Genomic DNA, 12,300 nt, shown 5'->3' with positions numbered 1-12,300 from the left:
AAGGCCTTGGCTCCAACCCAAGATATGACCCGCCTCATATCATAAACTGACTAGTAGGTTGCTGTCTGCATCTAGTTTAGCAGATGGTCACCAGTAAGGTACAGCTTCATTTCCTATGCTCTTCCTCTTCTCTGACTATTCTGATTCTAGCCCGGCCCCCATGAGCGTCCAGTCCCAAACAGAGAGTGCATAGAAGACTGACTCAGTCATTTTCCACTTCATCTGCTCTTTCCTCCAATTATTAATACTTTGTGAGATTCCGTGTACCCCCAGCTAATCATGAAACTGTCACTTCACTAACTGCAGGGCTTCTCCTTCTTGTGAATGGAGACTTTGATTCCCATCTTACTCAAATGCAGAGAGATACTGATAAATCAGAGGAGAGACACACATCTCAAGTGAGATCACTCGGTAAAGAGAGGTGGCGCAGGTCCATCTGAAGAATGTTAAGTTTCACCCACCTATAGCAACTCAGTATTCCCGACTGGACAGTCAGAGAGAGTAGGCGAATCAAGTTCACTTATCCTTTCACATATCGAGGCTCCACGGTTAGGTGCCATTAACAGTCATACATGGCTGGACACATGATTTACGTTTCTCCCACCTCGCAAGCAAACAGACAAAAATGAGTGAGAGAACTTAAACTATCTTATACAAATTTCTTTTAGGCAGAATGTTTGAGCCAACAGACAAAAAACTCGTGCTTTAATTAAAGAGCATAAAGGAAATCTCCACTGAAGAGGAGTTTTCCCTTTGGAGTCTCATCCTGCAGCGCAGAGCACAGGTTGGGAGATAGTCACGCCTCTGGGTAAGGGATGAGTGGGGAGAGCTGCTCCTTTGTATTGATGATGCTTAATTTTTCACTATTTTGTCCTTTCTGCGTGTAGAGCGATGTCACAAAAAGGAATATTGTTACTCAAAGAAGCAGGACTTTGTTCTAGGGTTCAATGCATTATACACTTCTGTGGACTCTGAACAAATTTCTTTACCATCTGGACTTGAGTTGGCTCAACAATTAAAAATAATGGTAACAATGATGACACCAATAGACTAGCATTGGGTCAGGTCACCTGTTTAGGAACCTTTAGGAACCTTCCATACCAAAGAAAAAGGCTCTAGGGTTCAGAAATTTATTTTCCCTGAGCACCTCTTATCAATTTTAGCTGGGTTGTTAAGCTGACTGAAGGTTGCCTGTTTGGTGATTTATTTGGCTCATACAGAGTTTTTCAATGTTTGGAATTTGTATGCTGTTAGCCAGGATCATGTTCTTCAGGACAGACCTCACTCTTCACAGAGCCATTTCACACTTTTCCAGGACATGGGGGCGTTTTATTTTGTAATCTTTCATTTAAGAGATTTGAGTAAAATGGGTGTTTGCTTGAATACTATGCTTTATAATACCTTGAGATATCATTTAAAGAGAGGAAGAAATAATGGAACTAATATTCATTGGGCGGCTACTTTCTGCCAGGTACTTTGTTTATATATTGTTTTAGTTAATACCCACAGGAACTTTTTGAGTAAGGCAGTGACTTCCATTTTACAAATGAGTAGACTGATATTGTGTAAGTAGCTCTGTATACTTAGCAGAACAGTGTATAGAGAACAGGCTCTGAATCCCATTTCTAGAACTTTCTTCCCTTCAGCCTCTGACTCCCAAGGTTTATAGGGACTACAGGCAGTAGCATGCCTATGCTTGTTTAATGAAACCTGGCAATAAACATGAGTAACGTGAGGAATAAAAATTCATTTTGAAACTAGAACACATGACTAGGTGCCTTTCCTTCTTGCCTTGAACAAAAGACCCACTGATTTTAAGGGCACTTTTTGTCAATAAAAAATCTTGAGATAATCTGCTAGTCCTTGATTACTAGTTAGATATATATATGAAGTCATATTTTCTATTTTTCATGTACCTGAAGAATAATAGAGGTAGGTGGTAATTTTGCTGTTGAATATGGTTATGTTTATGCAGTGCACGAATTCATGCTGAGTTTTGCAGTTGAAAACAACCAAGGCGGACATAAACACTGGAAACATGGATATTTACCTGTTTTATGTTACCAATACTACCATTTCCATCTTGCACAAAAAAGGTATGTTTGTGTGTGTGTGTGTGTGTGTGTGTATATATACTTTTCTACCTGACATGTATTCCATCCATCACTTATACTTTCTAAGAAGCTATGGAAGTAGTAATGCTACACAACAGAACCGCTGTTATGAGATATAAAAAAAGCAGCAAGAGATAAATGGCTTTGTTATTGACTGAAGTAAAGTAGAATGACCCTGTGATTCAGATCTGATTGACTTAATGACTTCATTGCATATGGACAGTGTCAGAAGGCCATTGTGGAACAATCATTTGCCTTAAGAATGTTGTTACTTTTTAAAGGCATGACTCCAACCTTATCAGAATGTCAGAGCAGCAGCCCTGGCAACTGCATTTGTTGACTGGCAGGAAACCCATCTGTGAGCCAGTGATATGGGGATCTGGCATCTGTGGAATGTGATTTTATTTTACTGAGAATAAAAAAGCTGTATCCTTGGAAATGATGAGAGCTGAATTTGTCTGTAAGGGGATTGCAACTGTTGTGCCTTTTCTTTGAATCAATTTCTACCAGAACTAAGAAAGGACCTAATCTGTTCCTTGTAATTCAGATGAAGAGAGTTGGGGATGCGGGTCTGATAAAAGCATTCAAAATGGGGATTCTTAACCTTTTTGATACCATAGACCCCTTTGCAGGCAGTTGATGCTTGTGGATGTCTTGTCAGTATGTTTTTAATGCATAAAATGAAACATTTAAGTTTGTAAGAGAAACCAATTATATTGAAATACAATTATAAAAAGATCTAAAAAACCAAATTTGTGCTGAAGAAATATATGTGCTCTTTGAGTATTGAAGCATTGATGAGTATAAACACTATTTTAAGATCTGTAAGAATAGTAATATGGAAATATAAGTGATTTCTATTAGTGACAAACTCATAGGTAATACTGACACTACTGTGATTTGTTACCTCCATTTATAATTGAGGGGAATTCTAAATTTCAGTTAAGGGTTATGGAAAATCTAATTTTTTTCTTACACATTCACAAATCCCTGATTTCTTTTCTTTTGGGGAGTCTGTGCATACTAGGTTACAGAAATCTGTTTCACAATGGGCAAGGAGGGAGCAAAGGGATGGAGCTGTCACAATTAAGTCCATTTGGGTGATGTTTGAAGATAAAAGTGAGATGACCGACTTGGGTACATTGGCAAGATTTTAAAAATAAGGACAGAGGCTTCACTGTTCTTCATGATCTTTAGAGGCATCTTTTAGGATCTAATACTGATTGTTATAAAGAAATGTTTAACTGATGTTGAGCAATTCTGATTGTTTCATTTCAGTTTCTTAAGAAGGTTGAATTCAGGAAAAAGTATTTTGTTCAGTTTTATTAAACACTATGTCTGCCACAATTCTAATTTAAAATGCTCTTGCTGTTTATTGATCCATATATATATATATCCATTTATCTGCATGCATACATAGAGAAATATCTAGAGTAATGTTCACCAATGCTGGCAATGATTATTGCTAAGTGGAGATCTGGATACTTATTTTTGTTTTCTAGAGTGAATGAATTAAGTCTATTATTTAAACATTTGGTATTGAAAGGAAGGAGGTATATAACAATAGCTTTGGAATGGATGGGGAGATGGAAGTATATTCATGTAGAGAGGAAAAGAAGCAATGGAGGGAGAGATTTTGGAATTACAACTAAAGAAAGGACAAGTGGTGAATAAGTGTCGACAGTGGGCAGAGTAATGTTATCAAAAGAGTAGGTGCCAAAGGAGAGAAGAGTTATTTCTTGAGATGAGATCTAAGGCAGTATTGTCCTTAGCCTCAGGAAACAGAAGGCCCTGCCCTGGGTCCCATGCTTGAGGGTTCTATTTTGGCTTTCCTCAGACTACACCCCTACCCTAGGGCCAAGAGTTCATTAGATTAAGGGGACATGCCACTGAGACTGTGCATATGGCTACTTGACCATGCTCCATTTTCCCGGGACCTGGAGAGGCTCTGAGCTGAGCCCAGGGCTCACATGGACTTCTTACCCAGGTCCATAATCGTAAAGTGGGTCCCATTGCTGGTGTGTACGTGTCTAGGCCTGAGAGGTGGCCAAAGGATTTTGTTTTGGAGGTGTGCGATGAACTTGCAGATTGGGTGTCCAGAAGTGCACATACCTGGCTACTTGAAGTTCAGGATGGAGCTGGGGGTGAAGACCCTGACAGAGCAGGCTAAAGCCTGGGACTGGGCGCCTGGGGGCTCTGAGCTATTCTCTTCCTGATGCGAGATTCCATTACAAAATTTGGAGGAGGCTGCATCTTCTAAGTTTAAACTTGGCCTGTGGAATCATTGTGAATGTACGATATCAAGGTAGGAGGACAGAACATATTTATTTTAGTAGTTTGTTAGATTCATTGACACTTTTTAAATATTTAAAATATGGAACGTGGGTCTCCACTTCTACTTTTGCCCCAGGCCCCACAAATGTGGGCCTGGTCTAGGCAGAGTGTGGAAAACAAAGGCTCTGAAGAGAGAATGTGAAGAGTTCATGTTGGATTGCCTCAACGAGGTCAGTAATTCTGTAGCCAAGCTCTTCTAGGGATGGTGAGAGGAGTGAGATGGGGGAGTAAAGAGAACCAGGGCTAAGGGGTTCATTAGGAACCGGCACAGCAAGTATTCAAGGATTAGGAAGGAGCAGTGAAGGCATAAAATGTGAGACAGTATGGACTTCCTGTGACCTTCTCTGGAATGCTCAGGGGCTACGGAGTAGGGACACAATGCAATTACTCAGATTCATTCATTTATCTACCCATTCAACACATGTTTATGGGGACCTGCGACGTAATAGACACTGTTTTGTGTATCGGGGATACTGTGATGAACACAATTGACCAAACCTTGCTCTCCTGAGGATAAAGTTTGCCTTTTTCAGAATTATTAGGAACAACACAACTTCTCTCATAGGGGTGCTTAGTAAAGACAGAAATCAAAACACACATACGTGTCACTCAGTAAATAATTACCCTATGTAAGAATTATATTCCAATAACAGTGTTATAAGTGATCAAATGCTGCTTAGCGGCCCAGAGGTATAGTCACCATTTATTGTCTCTCTTGAAAAAGCATTTACCCAAGCCGTTTTCAGCATTTTGCTTTTCACAACTTTCCTCTTTTCTCCTTCTGAATTGACAGAAAAACAAGTTTAAAAAAATCCTCCTACGCGTTTTCCATTACTGGCTTAATGACTAGCACTCATCTCAGAATCTGACTGTCTGTCTAAGTGCCTGGGTGCACTGCCCTGCTTGTTCACGTGTAAAAAGGCAAGCTTATAACTGGCCTGTTTTCTCCTTTGACGTTAATTGCTCACATTCCAAACACAAGTATGAGAGAAGCCAGAGGCCACAGAATTCCCTGATGGAATTCCTGCTGTGGTCTAACTAGGGTGGCTCGACTTGACTTGTTTGTATTATGGCGTCCTGATGATGATGATGATGCTATTGGGTTAGTGTAGTTCACTGATTTCTTAGGTGGGGCTTTTGAAAGAGTGTATTATCAAGTACAGTTAAACCAAAGAGTGACATGGAAAGACTTTTCTTTTAACTTCGTTTTAAAGTGTTCTAGAAAGACACTGAGATTTTACACTACTTATGTGATCTCAGCGTCTCAATTTCCTCATTTGTAAAGTAGGGATAGTAATATCTATGCCATAAAGTTTTTGTAAAGATTAAAGTAATTGATATTTTTAAAGTACCTGGTATGTTGCTACACTAGTATCACTTGATGAATTATATATGTCATAATTAGCACTGTTGTTATTGAGCTAACAGATTTTATTGAGCGTTTACTATGTGACAGCTACTGTGATATATCCGACAATATGACAGTGGACAAGGGCAGTCAATCTCATAGAACTTAAGTGTACAAATTACGTGTAACAATTCTACTGTTATTGTTTTCATCACAATGATGGGATGACATTTTCCAGTGTTCCTATTTTTAAATTCTCTGCCCCTAATATAAACATTGAAAGATGTTATCAGAGTGCCTCCCATGTAATAGATCTACAGTAAATGTTTTTCAAATTTGCAGCCATAGTGTGAATTTTAAAAAGCCAGAAAGTGTAATAGTTGTCTATATTGGGGAGGACAGAAGTATTTATTAATGTAGGTTTCAATGAATGCTTCAATGGCAGTTGTCTTCAGAGTACTGTCATGAAAGGCTGTGGGAAGAAATACAGGGTGAGGCCATGCTGGTTGGTGTAAAAGAAGGCAGATCTGGAGTTTTGCTTCTTTTTGAGTTAATGATGGCAATTCTTATGAGTCATTTAAAAAATTTTATTTATTTATCTTCCCAGCTTTATTGAGATATAATTGACATATAACATTGTGTAGGTTTAAGGTGTACAGCCTGTTGATTTGATACACTTATATATTGCAAGATGATCACCACCATAGCATTAGCTAACACCTCCATCACCTCACATAATTACCATTTCTTTTCATGATGAGAACATTTAAGATCTACTCTCAACAACTTTCAAGTATATACTATATTATCGTTAACTATAAGTGCAACATTGTGCATTGGATTCCCAGGATTTACTCATCTCATAACTGAAAGTTTATACCCTTTGACCAACATCTCCTCCACCCCCCCGCCCCTGGTAACCACCATTCTACTCTGTTTCTCTGCATTTGGCTATTTTAAATTCCACATATAAGTGACATATAGTATTTATATTTTTCTATTTGATTTATTTCACTTCGCTCAATGTCCTCAGCATCCATCCATGTGGTCGCAAATGGCAGGAGTTTTTTCTTTATCATGGATGAATAATATTCCTTTGTACGTATATACTACACCTTCTTTATCCATTCATACGTTGATGGACGCTTAGATTGTTTCCATATCTTACCTATTGTGAAAAATGCTGCAATGAGGGGCTGGCCCCGTGGCCGAGTGGTTAAGTTCGCGGGCTCTGCTGCAGACGGCCCAGTGTTTCGTTGGTTCGAATCCTGGGCGCGGACATGGCACTGCTCATCAAACCACGCTGAGGCAGCGTCCCACATGCCACAACTAGAAGGACCCACAATGAAGAATAGACAACTATGCACTGGGGGGCTTTGGGGAGAAAAAGGGGGAAAAAAATAAAATCTTAAAAAAAAAAAATGCTGCAATGAACATGAGGATGCAGACATCTATTCTAGATCCTCTTTTCATTTCCTCTGGATATATGTCCAGAAGTGGGATTGCTGGATCATATGGTAGTTCTATTTTTAATTTTTTTTTTTTAAAGATTTTATTTTTTTCCTTTTTCTCCCCAAAGCCCCCTGGTACATAGTTGTACATTCTTCACTGTGGGTCCTTCTAGTTGTGGCATGTGGGACGCTGCCTCAGCGTGGCTTGACGAGTGGTGCCATGTCCGCGCCCAGGATTCGAACCAACGAAACACTGGGCCGCCTGCAGCGGAGCGCGCGAACTTAACCACTTGGCCACGGGGCCAGCCCCCCAGTGCATATCAAATTTAAATTTACACTATACTGTAATCTACTACGTGTGCAATAGTGTTATATCTGAAAAACAATGTACATATCTTAATTAAAAAATATTTTAGGGGGCTGGCCCTGTGGCCGAGTGGTTAAGTTCACGCACTCTGCTTCGTGGCTGGGGGTGTTGCTGGTTTGGATCCTGGGTGCAGACATGGCACCACTCATCAGGCCATGCTGAGGCAGCATCCCACCTGCCACAACTAGAAGGACACACAACTAAAAATATACAACTATGTACCGGGGGGCTTTGGGGAGAAAAAGGAAAAATAAAAACATCTTTAAAAAAAATACTTTGTTGCTAAAAATTGCTAGCCATCATCTGAGCCTTCAGTGAGTCAAAATGTTTTTGCTGATGGAGGTTCTTATAAAAATTCAGTGTCTATGAAGTTCAATAAAGTGAAGTGCACTAAAAGGAGGTATATGTGTATTTCTAATTCCTAGCCGTTTTCTGTTTCAGTTACAAATGGATTTGAAAGTCTCACTGTTGAAAATTTTAAAGGATGACTAGAAAAACTGGCCAGGCTACCTGGTACAGGTAAAGGATGCTTAGAAATTCTTTTTTAAAAAAATATTCATCTTGCTATTGATTATCATCTTTAAGGAATGGAGTAAAAGATTTCTTAGCTGAAAATTTAGCTGAGCGGCAAATAAAAACAGATTATTTTGAAAAAAAATCACTACTCTGTTTAAAAGAAAAAAAAATCCTACTGTTTTCAGAACACGTTATGGAAAATTAGCATTCTTAGTACTATCTTTGCAGAAGTTGTTACTTTAACAAACACTCACTTCAGAGATGTGCTGGCATTAGATATGCTGATGGCAAATAAAGACAATGTGTCATTCAAAGGTGCAATGTGTTGTAAGTTATTAAACATAAATAAACTTCTTGACTTCAGCTCCACTCAAATAAATAGGGAAGAAAATGATACAATATTTTTTGGAGCAAAACGGTTTTCTAATTTTATTATAAGACTAGGTTTAGCCAAAACAAAATTAACGTGCTTTAGAAATTGACTGGTGATAATAGGGACCCTACTTTTTGCCTCCTTTATGTATCTAATAATTTGTTTAATGGAGGTGTCAGGACCTTTCTTCTCAAGGTTAAATGTTTTGACTTGGTAACCTTTCTAAAAAGAATTCAATTTAATTAGACCTGCTATATCATTTGATTTCTAACTGAAAATGTGTTTTAAATTATGGATGTCTGAATATGTTCCATTACAGGTTTAAAAATCTTGACTGTGCTTCATTCATTCAAGAAGTCCATACTGAGTATTTGGTAAATGTCAAATACTGGGCTAGGCACTTTTCAAGTGTCTAAAGAAATGTAAATTATATTTCTTGCCCTTGAAGGCCTCACTGTGTAGTGGGTGAGGGGAGGAGGAGTGACACGGAACAGTTAGAGAACAACATGAGGCAGAAGATAATTGAATGTTCAAATGCCTCATATAGGAGAGAGATGATGTGGGAGGCAGGAAGCAGGCAATGGTATAGGCATGCCTTGTCGTATTGTGCTTTGCTTTACTGCACTTCGCAGATACTGTGTTGTTTACAAGTTGAAGGTTTGCGCCAACCCTGTGTTGAGCAAGTCTATCGGTGCCATTCTTCCAACAGCATTTGCTCACTTTCTGTCTCTGTGTCATCTTTTGGCAATTTTCCAGTATTTCAAACTTTGTCATTATTATTATATTTATTTGGGTGATCTGTGATGTTACTAATGTAATTATTTTGGGGCACCAAGAACATGCACATATGAAACGGCAAACTTAATCAATAAATGTTGTGTGTGTTCGGACTGCTGTGCTGACTGGCTGCTCCTGCATCTCTCTCCCTCTCTTCAGGCCTCCCTATTCCCTGAGACACAAAAATATTGAAATTAGGCCAATTAATAACCCTAAAATATTGACCTCTAAATGTTCAAGTGAAGAGTCATGCATCTATCACTTTAAATTAGAAGCTAGAAATGATTAAGCTTAGTGAGGAAGGCATGTCTAAAGCTAAGAAAGGGCAAAAGTTAGGCCTCTTGCACCAAACAGTTAGCCAAGTTCTGAATGCAGAGGGAAAGTTCTGGAAGGAAATTAAAAGTGCTACTCCAGTGAACACATGAGTGATAAGGCAAACTAGCCTTGTTGCTGACGTGGAAAAAGTTTTAGTGCTGTGGGTAGAAGATCAAACCAGCCGCAATATTTCTTTAAGCCAAAGCCTAATCCAGAGCAAGGCCTAAGTCTCTTGAATTCTATGCAGGCTGAGAGAGGCAAGGAAGCTGAAGAAAAGATTGAAGCCAGCAGAGGTTGGTTCGTGAGGTTTAATGAAAGAAGCTGTCTCCGTAACATAAAAGTGCAAGGTGAAGCAGCAAGCGCTGATGTAGAAGCTGTAGCAAATTATCCAGAAGATCTAGTTAAAATAATTAGTGAAGGTGGTTACATTAAACAACAGATTTTCAGTGAAGACAAAACAGACTTATATTGGAAAAAGATGCCGTCTAGGACTTTTATGGCTGGAAAGGAGAAGTCAGTGCTCATTTACCATTCTGGAAATCCTAGGGCCCTTAAGAATTATGCTGAATCTACTTTGCCTATGCTTTCTAAATAGAACAACAAAGCCTGGATGACAGCACACCTATTTACTATGTGGTTTACTGAATAGTTTAAGCCCACTGTTGAGACCTACTGCTCAGAGAAGAAAGATTCCTTTCAGAATTTTACTGCTCATTGACAATGCACCTGGTCACCCAGGAGCTCTGATGGAGATGTATGAGATGAATGTTTTCGTGCCTGCTAACACAACATCCATTCCACAGCCCAAGGATCAAGGAGTGATTTTGACTTTCAAATCTTGTTATTTAAGAAACACATTTTGTAAGGCTATAGCTGCCACAGGTAGTGAATCCTTTGATGGAGGTGGGCAAAGTAAATTGAAAACTTTCTGGAAAGGATTTGCCATTCTAGATGGCATTAAGAACATTTGTGATTCATGGGAAGACGTCAAAATATCAACATTAACAAGAATTTGGAAGAAGTTGATTCCAGCCCTTGTGGATGATGTTGAGAGGTTCATGACTTCAGAGGAGGAAGTGACTGCAGATGTGGTGGAGATAGCAGGGGAACTAGAATTAGAAGTGGAGCCTGAAGATGCAACTGAATGGCTGCAATCTTGTGATAAAACTTTACTGGATGAGGAGTTGCTTCTTATGGGTGATCAAAGTAAGTGGTTTCTTGAGATGGAAACTACTCCTAGCGTAGATGCTGTGAAGATTGTTGAAATGACAACAAAGCATTTAGAATATCACATAACTTAGTTGATAAAGCAGTGGCAGAGTTTGAGAGAATTGAGTCCAATGTTGAAAGAAGTTCTACTGTGGGTAAAATGCTATCAAATAGCATCACATGCTACAGAGAAATCCTTCATGACAGGAAGAGTCAATTGATATGGCAAACTTCATTGTTGTCTTATTTTAAGAAATTGCCACAGCCACCCCAGCCTTCAGCAACCACCACTCTGATCAGTCAGTAGCCATCAACATACAGGCAAGACCTTCCACCAGCAAAAAAAAATTATGACTTGCTGAAGGCTCACATGATGGTTAGCATTTTGTAGCAACAAATTATTTTTTAATTAAGTTATGGATATTGTTTTTTAGACATAATGCTATTTCACATTTAATAGACTACAGTATAGTGTAAACATAACTTTTGCATGTGATGGGAAACCAAAAAATTCACGTGACTCACTTTATTGTCGTGGTCTGGAACTGAACTTGCATTATCTCTAAGATATGCCTTTGTATCCATTACAGAACAATTTGTGAAATCTTTATGAAAAGTTGTATGGCTTCACATAGGTCCTGAAGATTTAATAGGAACTGAATATCGTATAACATCATCTAGTAAAGATGAATGCTTCTGCTACTTTGAAGTCATTTGAGGTTACTATACTAATGTAGCAGAGCGTACCTAGAATTAGGAGGCATGAGCCTGTGTATTTATCAAGATTCTATAGTGAGCAAGCTGTGGGGCCAAATCAGCCTCTCTCGCCTCTGCAAAATCCACTGCACTCAACCAGCAGCATGGTATTGGGTTCAGACTGCCAGTCAGACTCATAAGATACCATAGGCTTTACCCGGCACCACATTTGCTTAGCTTTAAGAAAGAGTACAGAATAGGCAACAATGCAACATGCATGGCAACAATGTAGTGGAGGGCTTTTGTTTTCAAGGCACAGCTTGCAAATATCCCAGGTGCTACCCACTTGGTATGCATGTAGTCGCAGAAGAGAAGAGTTGGTGAATGCAGACCATCTCAGTTCGGAGAAGCCCCGCTCCGGAAGTCTCTTTAACAGGAAGATTCAATCAAGGATCAATTCCTCAGGTGTCCTTGAGGCAAGAACAAAGATTACAAATCGGCTGTTGATGTTTTTCTTCCAGCTGTGTCTTCCCTACCTATAAAAAAGGGACTGATTTATATGACTTTTTAAAAAAAAAAATGCTTAGTTCAAATTCTAGCATCATCATTTACTAGTTGCATGAATTTGGACAAGCTATTTAGCCTCTCTGAATATCCATTTCTTTGATGGCAAAATAAGTAAAAAAAAAAAATCTAACGCTTTGTTTTGTTATATGGTTTAAGCGGCCTAAAATATCTTTCACAGGATATGGAGAGTTGCACTATTTTAATATTGACCTTAAATTTTCTATTTTTTCCTC

The 12,300-nt window shown here is 38.9% G+C and overlaps 1 pseudogene; it reads left to right on the top strand.

Annotated features, from left to right (window-relative positions):
- The window catches only part of LOC124240720 (tigger transposable element-derived protein 1-like), a 41,626-nt pseudogene extending 30,482 nt beyond the window's left edge, over positions 1-11,144 (top strand).
- The last annotated feature ends 1,156 nt before the right edge of the window (positions 11,145-12,300 follow it).

This window comes from Equus quagga, chromosome 6, assembly GCF_021613505.1.
Source record: "Equus quagga isolate Etosha38 chromosome 6, UCLA_HA_Equagga_1.0, whole genome shotgun sequence".
NCBI lineage: Eukaryota > Metazoa > Chordata > Mammalia > Perissodactyla > Equidae > Equus > Equus quagga.
This window is presented reverse-complemented; position numbering and strand designations above follow the sequence as displayed.